At 39.6% G+C, this 12,313-nt stretch overlaps 1 protein-coding gene across 9 annotated transcripts in view; it reads right to left on the bottom strand.

The window, feature by feature from the left end:
* Positions 1–12,313, bottom strand: part of Rbp6 (RNA-binding protein 6) — a 196,340-nt gene that overhangs the window by 170,727 nt on the left and 13,300 nt on the right. The window lies entirely within an intron of this gene.

The following is a 12,313-nucleotide window of genomic DNA, read 5'->3' as shown; positions in this document are numbered from 1 at the left end:
CCCCCACGGGTAGAAAACAATCGCGTTAAAATGCTCCCCGGCCACAGTAGTCTCGCGGCGCATTACTCGGCTTACTGCCCTCGTTGAAATTTATTGAAATAGACCCATCAACCTGAAGTGAGTATTAGCACTGCGGCGCTGGACACACCTTGTTCGTTATTGCGTTTTATGTGTGCCACACCGGCGCTGTCATCGAGCCGGACACAACCCACCCCGTGGGCGAATCTAATCCGGAAAGCAATTTTATTAATTGACTCGCGATGGCCTGCTTTTCCACGCCGAGAGAGGGCGGCGGAAAAATGGCTGAAAATCCCGCCCAGCAAATTGGAAACAAACCAGCAAACAAGTTGAGATTTATTTCAATCTGTTGACGTTTCACGAATTAAGTCCATATTTAATCTAATTGCCGAGTGAAACTCGGCAATAATTTAATTCATTTTTTTAATTAGGACTCAATATAAATTACCTGCTCCAGTAGTAGCAGTCGGATAAGTGCAATAAAACTAGAGTAATGGAATTACGTACTCGTAATTTCTCGTGCTTATACGTCACTTGTTTATATCAGTTTGGAACATGTAGGTATGTGCAATAGGTATATAAAGATATCATAAATTCTGTCGTTGATGACCATACGGATATAGTGGGTTCACTTAGGATATCATTTTACTGATGGGCTTGTAAACACTCAATGATGGACACGAACACCCAATTGAATTAATAACCTGCACTCTGGGAGGTGTAAGAATAATATAGCCGCATGAATAATTAATTTCAATGAAAGGGTAAAGTAAGTTTATCACATTAATAGCAGTCGTAAACATAATATAGAAATTAAACAAGAAAGAAAACAATTTTCCGCATTTTTACAGGAAAAATATTAAAGTGCATTTTTACCGCAAGATGGCGTCACTATTCAATTTCCACTTTTAGAATTTACTTGTATGCAAGCAAGTAATAAAAGTAAAGCTTCATCATAACGCCATCTTTTCTTCCTTTTTCAACCGTTCCAGGCTGCAAGCAACACACCAGCGCGGCGGTAGCGTTACGTAACGTTTTGCATAAGCGTCGCTCGGATTTACGGTAATAAAGGAGCTGTTAAAATTAAGCGTTACACGATTTAAATCGATGTTTATGATGTTCACAGAGCGTTCGCAACGTGTGCGTTCCGTTACGACGTGCTCGCGGCAAATACACATACACGCGCGCGCGGTGCATTTTCATTGACGCCATTAAAAGCGTCCTGCTGAAAAGGATAAGAACGTCGAAATTACGCGGCAAATCTAAATTGAATCTTAAAAAATCAATTTATATGCTGTCACACATCACGCTTCTGTGGAGTCATCGCGACCAATTACGAGGACATTTTATTTACACGCTGCTGCTATTGCTGCGGCTGTGGTTGGAACGTGCATATACTTTATGGGTTGACGAATAACACTGGATTTGGGATGGTCCGGTATTGTGATGTGAGTGTATTGTTAGGTGAACTGTGCGACGGGAAGCGAACAAACGATTTATTATTGACTCGAGCATTCTAGCATCCGAACACGCGCAGGGCTGGCGTTAAAACCTTAAATAAGTGATTTGTGATCGATACGTGAACACAACAGATCAATGGTGCATAAATTTACGAATGCATGAACAACCGCAGGTAATAAACTAACTATTTGTTTAAATATTCTCGAAATAAGCGTAATTTAAAAATAATTTGTTTTTTTGTTTTTTAAATGTGTCTGGGGGCAATTTGACAATAATGAAAACATAGTGGAGTTAAGTCGCCCGCCCCTGGCGGTGGTAGAATCGCCACAGCAAGTGTCGAAATGGAAAGCGCGCGGCGCCGAAGCGATTTTAATTACGTCGGATTATCGTGCGTTTATTATCGACATATATGCGCAAACATAGCTCGCACCGCGACTGCCATTCGCCACCGGCATGAATTGTGCGGCGTGCGCGTTGTGTTTCCATTGGAAATCAATTTTCGTTGCCATTCGAATGCAATTCCGAAAGTAGAGGATTCCATCAATTGCGAGGATTGCATTTCGACGTCGACGCGCATACTTCCATCCGCTGTGTGTGCGAATATTTGCACTCGCTCGCTATATCAATCTATGAGCGGCCATCATAGATTGAATGCGAATTTGAATGGTGTCTGCCCGAAGCGCATTATGTATCATATTTCCCAACAAACAATCATTGCATCAAGAGTGTTATAACTAATTCAATCAATCAATTAATCGCCGCCATTGTTTCGACCCAACACGATTGTCGTTAAAATATTAAAATGCCGACATTTTGATGTAGTGCGGATACGGACGGCGACACCTATGACTGACCTCCTTAAGCAAGCCATCCCCTTGGGAATAGAAACACGTTTTGTTTTTGTGTGTTTTAAAAATGTGCGGCGTTGTATTAAAAATTATACGCTGCGCATTTTTAAACGCAAACAATGCGAATTCGCGACTTTTTCCAAGGACTCCGGCGCTACAATAATGTTATACTGCATGTTATACATTCTAACGACGCATTGTAACAAGCACGGCGTTGTTTATAACCCCCGCGGCGGGCGAGCGGCGAATTGAATGTGTCGTTTGACAAATAGCTGGCGGAAAAAGTGTCTCACAAGTGACACATTGAAAGTGTCTCTCGTACATAATGCCCAAGCTGCACGTTTTTCGGAGTGTCATTTACAGAAATATGAGACACGCACCCGAGTTAAAAAAAAAGTGTAACGCGTTGTAAAAACTTGCTAGAGAGAAACGGCGACGGAAATAAAGCTCAATAATGCGCGAAGGATGTAAAAATAAAAATTTCATGCGCGCACACATACGCACTACATAGTTAATCGTAAATAATAAAAGCGAAACAACAGTGTAAAAAGCCGAAAGGCGTCCCGAAGAAGTTTCGGCGGACATGAAAAAATATGTTATAACGAAACATATCACGCGACACGGTGAAAATAACTCGCGTGAGTGAATGCATGAAACGGATCGGCTAGCAGGAAGCCTTTTTTATAAAGATGATGTATTTGTTTTTTAATCGCGCTCCAAATAGTCACTTAGGATGCACTAAACGCCGAGCGCATTTCGGCGCATATCAAACGGAGATGTCATTTTAAAGTAGAAAATTAAATTATACGTTTAAGAGCATTTTTCATTCAATTGTCAACTGCAAAGTGCTCAAAAAATAAAAATAATAAAATAAAAAATTAATTTTTAAATTTTGCTAAAAAATTCGAGAAATTTTTGTTTGATTTTTTTATTTTCTAAAGTTGTCTTTCATTTTTTTGATATATAGTTTTAAATACTCGCGACGTAACATCACAAATCTACCGCCACGAAGCAATGATTACTATCGTGCATGTAAAGGAACTGCGATTTTGTTAGATGGCCAGCCAGATATATTCCAAGCATAAAATTATAAATTTAGTCAAGCCGCCGCATACGTCGCATGCGACGTCGAAAGAGCACGAGGAAACAAAACAAAACATAACACTTATAAGAACAAAATGCATTCGCCAACTGGCGCGACGTTTTTCACGTGCTGAAGCAAACTACGACATTCGCAAGCGCACACACGCGAGACGGAAAACTCGGCGACAGATTCCCGGTGTAAAAATTATACGCCTACGGTAATATATAAAGTAAGTGTTTCTACATTTCAGCGCTTCAGCCCCGTGTATACGGCCGGGAGGTTTCAAAGCTTTCCACAGCGCGCGCAGGAGGAGGAAATTTAAAGTATACTTCGGGATTCCAGGCGACGGCGACGAGTTTTCTTTTGTGGCGCACGACAGCCGCCCCCGGTTCCCCATGTGACTGCGCCAAGCATTTAGGCGATGGCGGTGGTTTGGGGGAAGAAAGACGCCCGAAGAGAAGGTAAACACACATAGCGTATATATAACTTGTACAATGCACAAGGGAGCGGGTGCCGAACGGTGGTAAAATACTTCCTTTCCGATTCGCGCACGTGACACTCCTCATTGTCATGGAAACACACACATAAGTTTCACGAGACTGCGAATTGTTTTACTGCGGCACGGCCGGCGGAGGAATTTACGAGTGGAAAAGTGAAAAAGTGCGGTAAAACTTTCCTATTTACAGTCACGTTAGTTTAATTTATGCAAAACGTTTTACAAGAACACACACACACACACACATTGGCTGAACATAACAAAATTAACAAGAAAAAAAATTAATATCAACTTACAATACAATACTGTACACACGAACGCGGTTTCATTGTCATCGCGGAATTGTCACGGACCGTTGGTGAAAACTTGCGTTCATTAAATTGTTTGTTATGTTTGTTATGACAAACGCCAAAATGTGGAACGCTTGTTCATGGCGTGCCGTGTTTCACAATGCCGGCGCGCACGGGCATCAATGAAAACGAATCGCGAGACCGGAAAACTAGTTTAACAAATTACTAAATTGTTGTCGCTCAACACATAGAGCAGCCATAAAGTGTTTCTCTTGTATTGCTCTATATTTTCAGCGACAACGCGACCAATTTCGTACGCAACGACGCAATTGTCAATTGAATCAACGAAATGTTGGTACCTTTCATGCATTTGATGCTCAGTTGAACATTAGATTAATTAAAAAAAGTACCATCGCCGAAATTTCACACATGTGTATAAGATATAGGTATAGATACACTGCCCAATTACAAATTGCAGGTATTGCAAGTCAATATCCCAATCCTGAATACATGCATGCACAATGTGCGCCTAATGTTTATTGAGTAAATTCGTCCACAAAATTGTCCATAATTAACATGATTGATTCACCGCCGCGTTCGCACTGACGCATAAGCCGTCAATTGTCAGCGCGCGACGAATGTGCACTGCAAGTCCAGAATCGAATCGAAAATGGGCGAATCGAAAATCGAATTGGGCTGCAAAACGAAATTTGCTCAATTTGCTATGCAGTGTCTCCTAATCGGATGCGTATTCCTCTGTGTATGTGAATGGAATTATTCCCTATACATTACCCAGTGTTACAGGTTGCTCATTATTGCAAATAGTAATATATCATTGATTCAAAAATAAAAATACAAACAGAGAAATTGTATTTTAGTACCTGACAAAAAATAAAACGAAAAAAGTTCCGTTTACACTAAAAAAAAAAAAACTTTTTTAACCATGTTTGAATAAATAATTAATGATAGTACCGTCCGTGCATCCAATTTAGTTTTTAATGATTTAATAATTGACACCCGGAAGCACTAAGTGGATACTTGTGTTTTTTTGAAATCTTTTGTGTGTGTACTTAATGTCCACTTGTACATTTTATGTCAATTATATTATTTCTTGAAAAACGATGTTTGTACAAGCGCAAGAAATTTATTACGATAATTCCCGTTCATGACCGATTAAAGAATTGATCGACGCTCGATTTAATATAAAGCCGTGTAACTTTACTCCCACTATTTTACAGCGCAATAGTTTAGCTTAAATTCGTTTGGCGCCTTTATCTATTTATGTTCGTGAGCGATATTTACATTCGCTTTCTTTGCATTTCCAATGCAAACTCATCGATAGCCGGCACACACAGTAATGACCGAGCGATAAATACCAAGAAACAGTACGGCGTGTGTATGAATTGCACGTCGATAATGTTAAAATACTAAAAGTTTTATGGACTCGCCGAGTCGCCCCGCGTAATTTAAAAATAAAACATTACGAAAAAACAAGTTACAATCAAATCGTCGTTCGACTTGGTGTATTGAAAGCCTGTGTATATTAAGCATGCATACATTAATGTATTACAATAAAACATTGATTTGCTCCTGAGTGTTTTATGAGAGTTTAATTAAAATTACACGCATAAATTGAATGCGTTTTTGTTTCGGAGCGGTTTTTGGAGGATTTTTGTAAGTTATATCGCCCTCTGCGCTCCCGGGCGTCCTGCTTAATTAATCAGCAGTTAATTATACTTTGCCGGTGGAAAGTTGTTCGTCTTGCGCGTGCGAGGGATGGCGGCCTATTGACGAAATGGTTCATTACGCCTTATTAAATATTCAAATGTCGTTTAGCGCCGCCGACGTTTCGACAACGTTGCTGGTGGTTTTCGCTTTGATGGTGTTTACCACCGAAAGGGAATGCCATATAGTTACGAATCAGATTGTAAAGATTAAAGCAAGTATTGTTTTAGTGCTGTTACACTCGCGTTATAAAAAAAAAAACAACCAACAAATCAAAAGAACATTCAATTTCGACGCAGGTAAAGGATAATTTTGAAATTTAAATTTAAATTACACATCGCAAGTGTTGTAATGTTGGCTGTGCTTTCAAAGTTGTAAAAAGTAGTGAGCGCGCGCGCGCCAGCACTAAACTTGCACTTAGCCGAACGAAAAAGAAATGAAAAATACAAATTAAGGTCGGCAATTAATATAAGTAAAATGCAGTCGGCACGCACAACGAACATCAACTCGCCGGCGCGCTTATGAGTTTATTACGAGTCTCGGTTTTCGTTTCATTAGTTCGCGATACAAGCGCAGCGCGCACAAAATAAAAATAAAAAGAACAACGGCCACAATCAACGGTATTAAACACATGCAGCACTCAAACGCAATAGATTAGCGCAATTATACGACTGTGAGTCGAGCGCGCAGAGTGACGGCCGGCGACAAAGGGAAAGCAATTAACTTATTAAGTTTTTAATTGGCATTAACTACCGCGTTCAATTACCGTTGTTATCGGAAACAAATTTTACGATGAAAGAAAATTAATTTAATTAGATTTTTCGTATGCAGCTTTCAAAATGATGCACACACACTTTGCGTCTAAATGATATTTTAGATTCGACGTGCAGTGCATTTAATGGCAGCGCAAATAACATAAATTTTACATAAACGATGAATATTGATTTTAGCCGCGCTAGCTGCCGAAGAAGCACATAAAACACACACCCCTTGAACACACACGCCGATATTTCGGTCACACTTTCGAAAAGAATTTATCTCTGTGTGTGCACCACAACAAACCCGAAATGTAATTTGTGTTGCACGATGCAAGTGCAACTTTGCGCCCGTAAATAAAACGCTCGGCGATAAACAATATGGAATTCAATTATGGAATATGTTGATAACATTACTCGACTGCGCGTTTAGTTGTTGTTTAATCAAATTTATTTATTTCGCTCTTATTAAATCGAACGAATCGCCAATCGAGCAGACACATTTTCTAATTAAAATTTACGCAAGTATTAAATTTAATTTCGAGTTGAAATTGATTAATATTTCAAACATTTTTATCTGCATTCGATGCTTGCGGAGAAACTTTTTTAACATTTAACATTTTCACCCTGTGCAGGAAACATAATGCGAAGCAATAACTTAAGAACTCAGCTGCGAAGTGTTCTTCTTGATCTTTTAACCTTGACCTCAGAATCTAAACACTCTACCCTTCACACCAAACAGAGATAAACGGATTATTTCGATCAGATCCGAGGGCGCTTAGTCAAAGTTTCAATTTCTATTTACTGTGCGCACAAAATGAAATTAAACGTATGAAATCCAAGATTGGTGACTGTGAAATAAGAAAGCAGCGTCCGTATTGCTTCTGACAGCCGGTGTAATTCGATTTGGAGTCGAAGGTACGAATACTACACATACGCTCCTCGGCCGCAATCCGTCTTGCGTGTAAATATCGAATTTCCGAGACTTAGAGATCGAAAATCGTCCGAAACACGTATGTGTTAAACGTCTAGCAATTCGTACAGACATGCGAGTATCGTATCTGCTCGAAATACCGAAAAATCGATTCGTATTCACATATCTACCGAATTTAGCGCTTTGCTTATAATTAGATTTAGGAAATTATGTTATTAAAACATTTAATTATCGGATGGCGTTTTGCGCCGGCTTCACCAATTGGTTATGTCTACATTCGACGTCGACGTCGGCGGAAATACAAAATTGTCGAAAACGCCGTCGGTGATGCGCGCAATGTTGACGTTGTCACGCGACCAAACTCTGAGTTCGTCGGTGATGGACTCCGATGAGTCTAAATTAGAATAAGTGGATTTACATCGATTTGTAGACTAATTTTCGAAATAATGAAAGCTTTATATCAAACATTTCCAACAAAAACCTGCCAATTCTTATTTTACATTTAAATTATGCAGATGTATGTAATATACAAATACGGAATAATTTGCAATCATAAATAAATTGCATAATTATTAATAAATAAAATGCGTCGCATTGCATTTTGCAGTGGCTGCACGCACTCGACGAGCAATACATCATTAATTAGCGCTATTGTGTCCTCGTAATGTGAGTAATTTTAAATTCTATTAAATAAATAATTTCGCCCGATATTAATTATTTGCAACAAATTAGCTCTATGAAAATGATGCATTATCATGCTCAAATTTTACATCCTAATTAAATAAATATGCATTATTCAATATTCACGCACACTAAATGAACGAGCACAATGACCCTGTATGAAAATGTCACCACACTTCTAATATTCGCCGTTTCTCCGTCAGCTCGACGATCAATCAATCAAAGGTGAGACGACGCAAACAGCCATCGTGCATTGACGCACTCGGAAGCCATCGCGGCACGTCGCATCCACGAACAAATATAAACATAAACATACAAGGCAAGTACACACAGCAAAAAAAAATCATCTACTCCACACCACCGCGACTTTCGGGGTGTGAGGGTGCACAAAGTGGAAAGACTTCACTTCACCAAGGTGCATGACGGGTAAAGAGATTGTTTGCGCTTTTCTGAAAGCTTCATCACCATCAGTTATTTTTACAAATCGATTTTCAAGGTGAAATTTGTATTAAAAAATAATTTTATTATGCTACAATTAATGCTAATTCACCTACGTATATGTCACATGATGCTCTGTGTGTGGGTTGATGAAAAATCATGAAAAGTAAAAACCGGATTAAAACTATGTGAAACCGCGCGTGGTAAAACCAACGCTGGGAAAATGCTACGAACTGAGCATATGGTCAGCGATATGATATGATACCTACGTCTCGCATCGCATCCCATCGCGATTGTGCGATTTTTCAATTAAAAAGTATTTCGCACTCGCAAGAAAAACAAAACGCCGCTCGCCGGCGATTATGAATTTTTTCCTGGCGCGCGCGCGGGTGTATTGTCGTTACGTCGCGCACCTAGTTTGCCGGCTTCAGTTATTACCGTCAATCGTTGTGCGCCCCGACAGTGTTGGTAGTTTTGTTTACATACTCGCTCGTTACGCGCAGTGTTTTATTTTTTGCACGCCCACCTCTACGTTTTGTTTGAATTTCCATTAGGACAATTAAAATTTACGTGCGCACGCTCGCGCAGCAAACGCACATGAATGAATATAATTTGTCGGGATGAAAAAGCCGCTTCCGTGACTGCTGAATAATGAATGAATCGTTTGGACTAATCATTGGATAACTGGAAAGATTTTAAAAAGTTCAAATTGCCATCGTTATCGAGCGCAACTCAATGATGAATTGTGAACCAAAAAAAAGTTATTTTTAATTCGAAAATTCGACGTCAATAGTTGAGTTATAAGTTTTAAAATGTATTTGCAAGAATTGCGATGGGGATTAGTTGCAAATAAATACCATGAGGATAAAATATTTCCGGTTATAGTTAAATAAACATCTTAAATGTATTGTACACATGAGTTAGTTGCTTAACTCCAAGTTAAACTAATCAGATCGGGCTTTAGTGCTCATCTGTCAAACCCAATATCAATTATAACCGATTCGCGCTTCCAATTCCAATTTTCGCATTCCGATCAATGATCGGCAGCACGCGTGTCCCGCACACTAAACACACGTATTACCGAATTTGCGTGCGGCGCAGTGTAAGATTAATGTGCATTAGCGGAGCCCGGCAAGAAGTTGACAAAGTGAGGGCCGTAATGTGTAGCAGCACAGCAAGTGTAGCGACTTGCAAACGCATCCGCACCGCCGCCGTCGTCGTCGATGCCCGGCTTCATCTCCGGCTTCAGTTCAGTTCAGTCGGCGGTTCGACTCAATCCCACTGTACTCGAGCGCAAAGTAGCTAACTAGGGGCGGCAGCGGCGGAGTGCACACATCCGCGCCGCGCGACCTCCAAGGGTATGGAATCCTCACGCATACAAATACACACGCTGAACATGGCTGAATGTTCGACGCGAATCAATACAAAACGAACGTGGCGCTGTTCATTCGCGCATTATTAATGTGAACGCGAACGCTTAAGATCGCGAATTTACCATTCCCCCGCCGAAATACGAACACTACTTGTAGAGTCAAGTGGTTTTAAAGCCTGAATTCTACAGTCAAAAATGTCATAATTAAAAATTTTCAACAAGTACGATATTTTTTCGGTCATAAAACGAAATTTTTTACAACGCTCTAAATCAGTCATATTCAACTCGTCCATTTGTGTGCATACAAAGAAACGCCTTATCGATAATGATAAACCGATGCGTCTTATCGTATTTTTACGCCGGGTTCACATCGCCCGCACGCTTCGAGCAGTAAAACGGTACGGTTGACATTTAATCGAACATCCGCTCCTCCGTATAACGCTACATCATCGCGGCTTCCGCGACGCAAACGTTTCGAAGAAAACGACTGTGGCGTTCCTATCGCGGAACGGTGCAGCCAAGCGATAAATTTTTCTTTTCGATAAAGATTAAAAAATCCACCGAGCTGCTGCTGCTGGTGGATATATGAATTCGAATCCGAAGCGGTCACGATGCTTCCGAAGGGCTTCAAATTCTTATCAAGCACGACCGATGGATCTCATTATCAACAATATGAAAGTATAGCTCTTTCCCTTTCCCCATTTTTTAATCAACTCATATTTCGCAATTGTACAGTTGTATGTCAATAAAATGATAAGATTCTTGTAGATAAATAGTATTGACTTACGTATATTACTATATGTTACATCATCAAATCTCGCACATCAAATGCTTACCTGTAAAAGAAAAATAAATGGATTAGTCGAGCACGTAATTCAGTTACAGTGAATAAATCAACGCGTGCGTTTTTGTGTTGACGTTTGATAGGCAAGCAACAAAGCATAATTCATGATTCATTTATGATAATTACGTTCCTTTTTTTCCAGCGATCACAATCGCAATTTAAATAATTTACATACATAAATACGCCGCCTGTTGTTGTATTAAAAGTACAAGAATTAAAGATGCGATAAGCGGAGAGTGCGAGTTGGAAATACGAAAAAAAAAATGAAAAAATTAAATTGAAAGAAATGAGGAAACATACAACGTCGAACATTTCATATTTCATATTTACACACAGAGAAAACTCGGCTTGGTAATAAACGTGTTGTACGGTTACGGCTTGCATATTACCTAATGAATAATAAATTAATCTTCTTTCATGTAAATTAAACACGAGCGCATTGGTGAAACGCACTTCTCTCCCCGGCGCTCCACACAATAAATGAAATTTAAACATCGTTGACAAGTCGAAAACAATTAACAATTGATAGTTATCGCGCTCGCGCGTATGCATTATTAATTAATAATACCGTATACTGCTCATGCGTGTTGTGCATTATTTATAACAACATTGAATGCGTAATAATAATTAAATTGTCCATTGATATACACCACAAAAATTTGTAACGGACAAGATTTAGATAAATGTAACCACAGTAATACATTGAGAAAATCTAGCGCGTAGAAAATTAATAAATATAGAAGCAGTTTGCTGAAGCAATTAGCAATCGTCAGTCATTTATTATCTCTCGGATCTCGACTGACCATGCGTTACAGACTCTCGCGATGTGTGTCCTCATGTGATGCGCATTTCTCATATTTATAACAGGAACACGGCTTGGAAAATAAATGACACACTGCGAAAGACATCGCATTGACCAATGTGATGTCGCGCGATGCATTTTTCACTTGCACGAGCGCAAAACGGAAAAACCAGAGTGCAAAGAAAAGCGAGCGCGCTGACCGAACAAGACAAAATCAAGCGGTAGTGACTAAATTTAGTCGCGGCACGTTGTGTATCAGTCCGTATTTCGCATCATGTGTATAAGTATAAGTTGGTGTGCGCTTTTTGCGTTCGTAAACTTGGCTCGAGAACACGCGAAACGTGGCGAGAAAAAATCAGCACTACACAAAGAACTTACTCGGTACAAGTATGACTACTAGGTGTGTACGGGAGAATAAAAAGAATTCAAAATAAAAATCCATGCAGAACGTGCTGGCGACACAATGTTTGCTCATTTTCCGGAATTTTGTCTTTTGCAGAGTGTAATGTAGCTGTTTCTGAGTTAATTTAATTTGGAGACTATAGGCAACTCATTGTACATTTAA

This window comes from Atheta coriaria, unplaced genomic scaffold, assembly GCF_025399875.1.
Source record: "Atheta coriaria isolate IRGN ID8LTWV9N9 unplaced genomic scaffold, Caltech_Dcor_3.1 hic_scaffold_3_pilon, whole genome shotgun sequence".
Taxonomy (NCBI): domain Eukaryota; kingdom Metazoa; phylum Arthropoda; class Insecta; order Coleoptera; family Staphylinidae; genus Dalotia; species Dalotia coriaria.
Note: the sequence above shows the minus strand (reverse complement) of the source record. Positions and strands in the feature narration are given on the sequence as shown.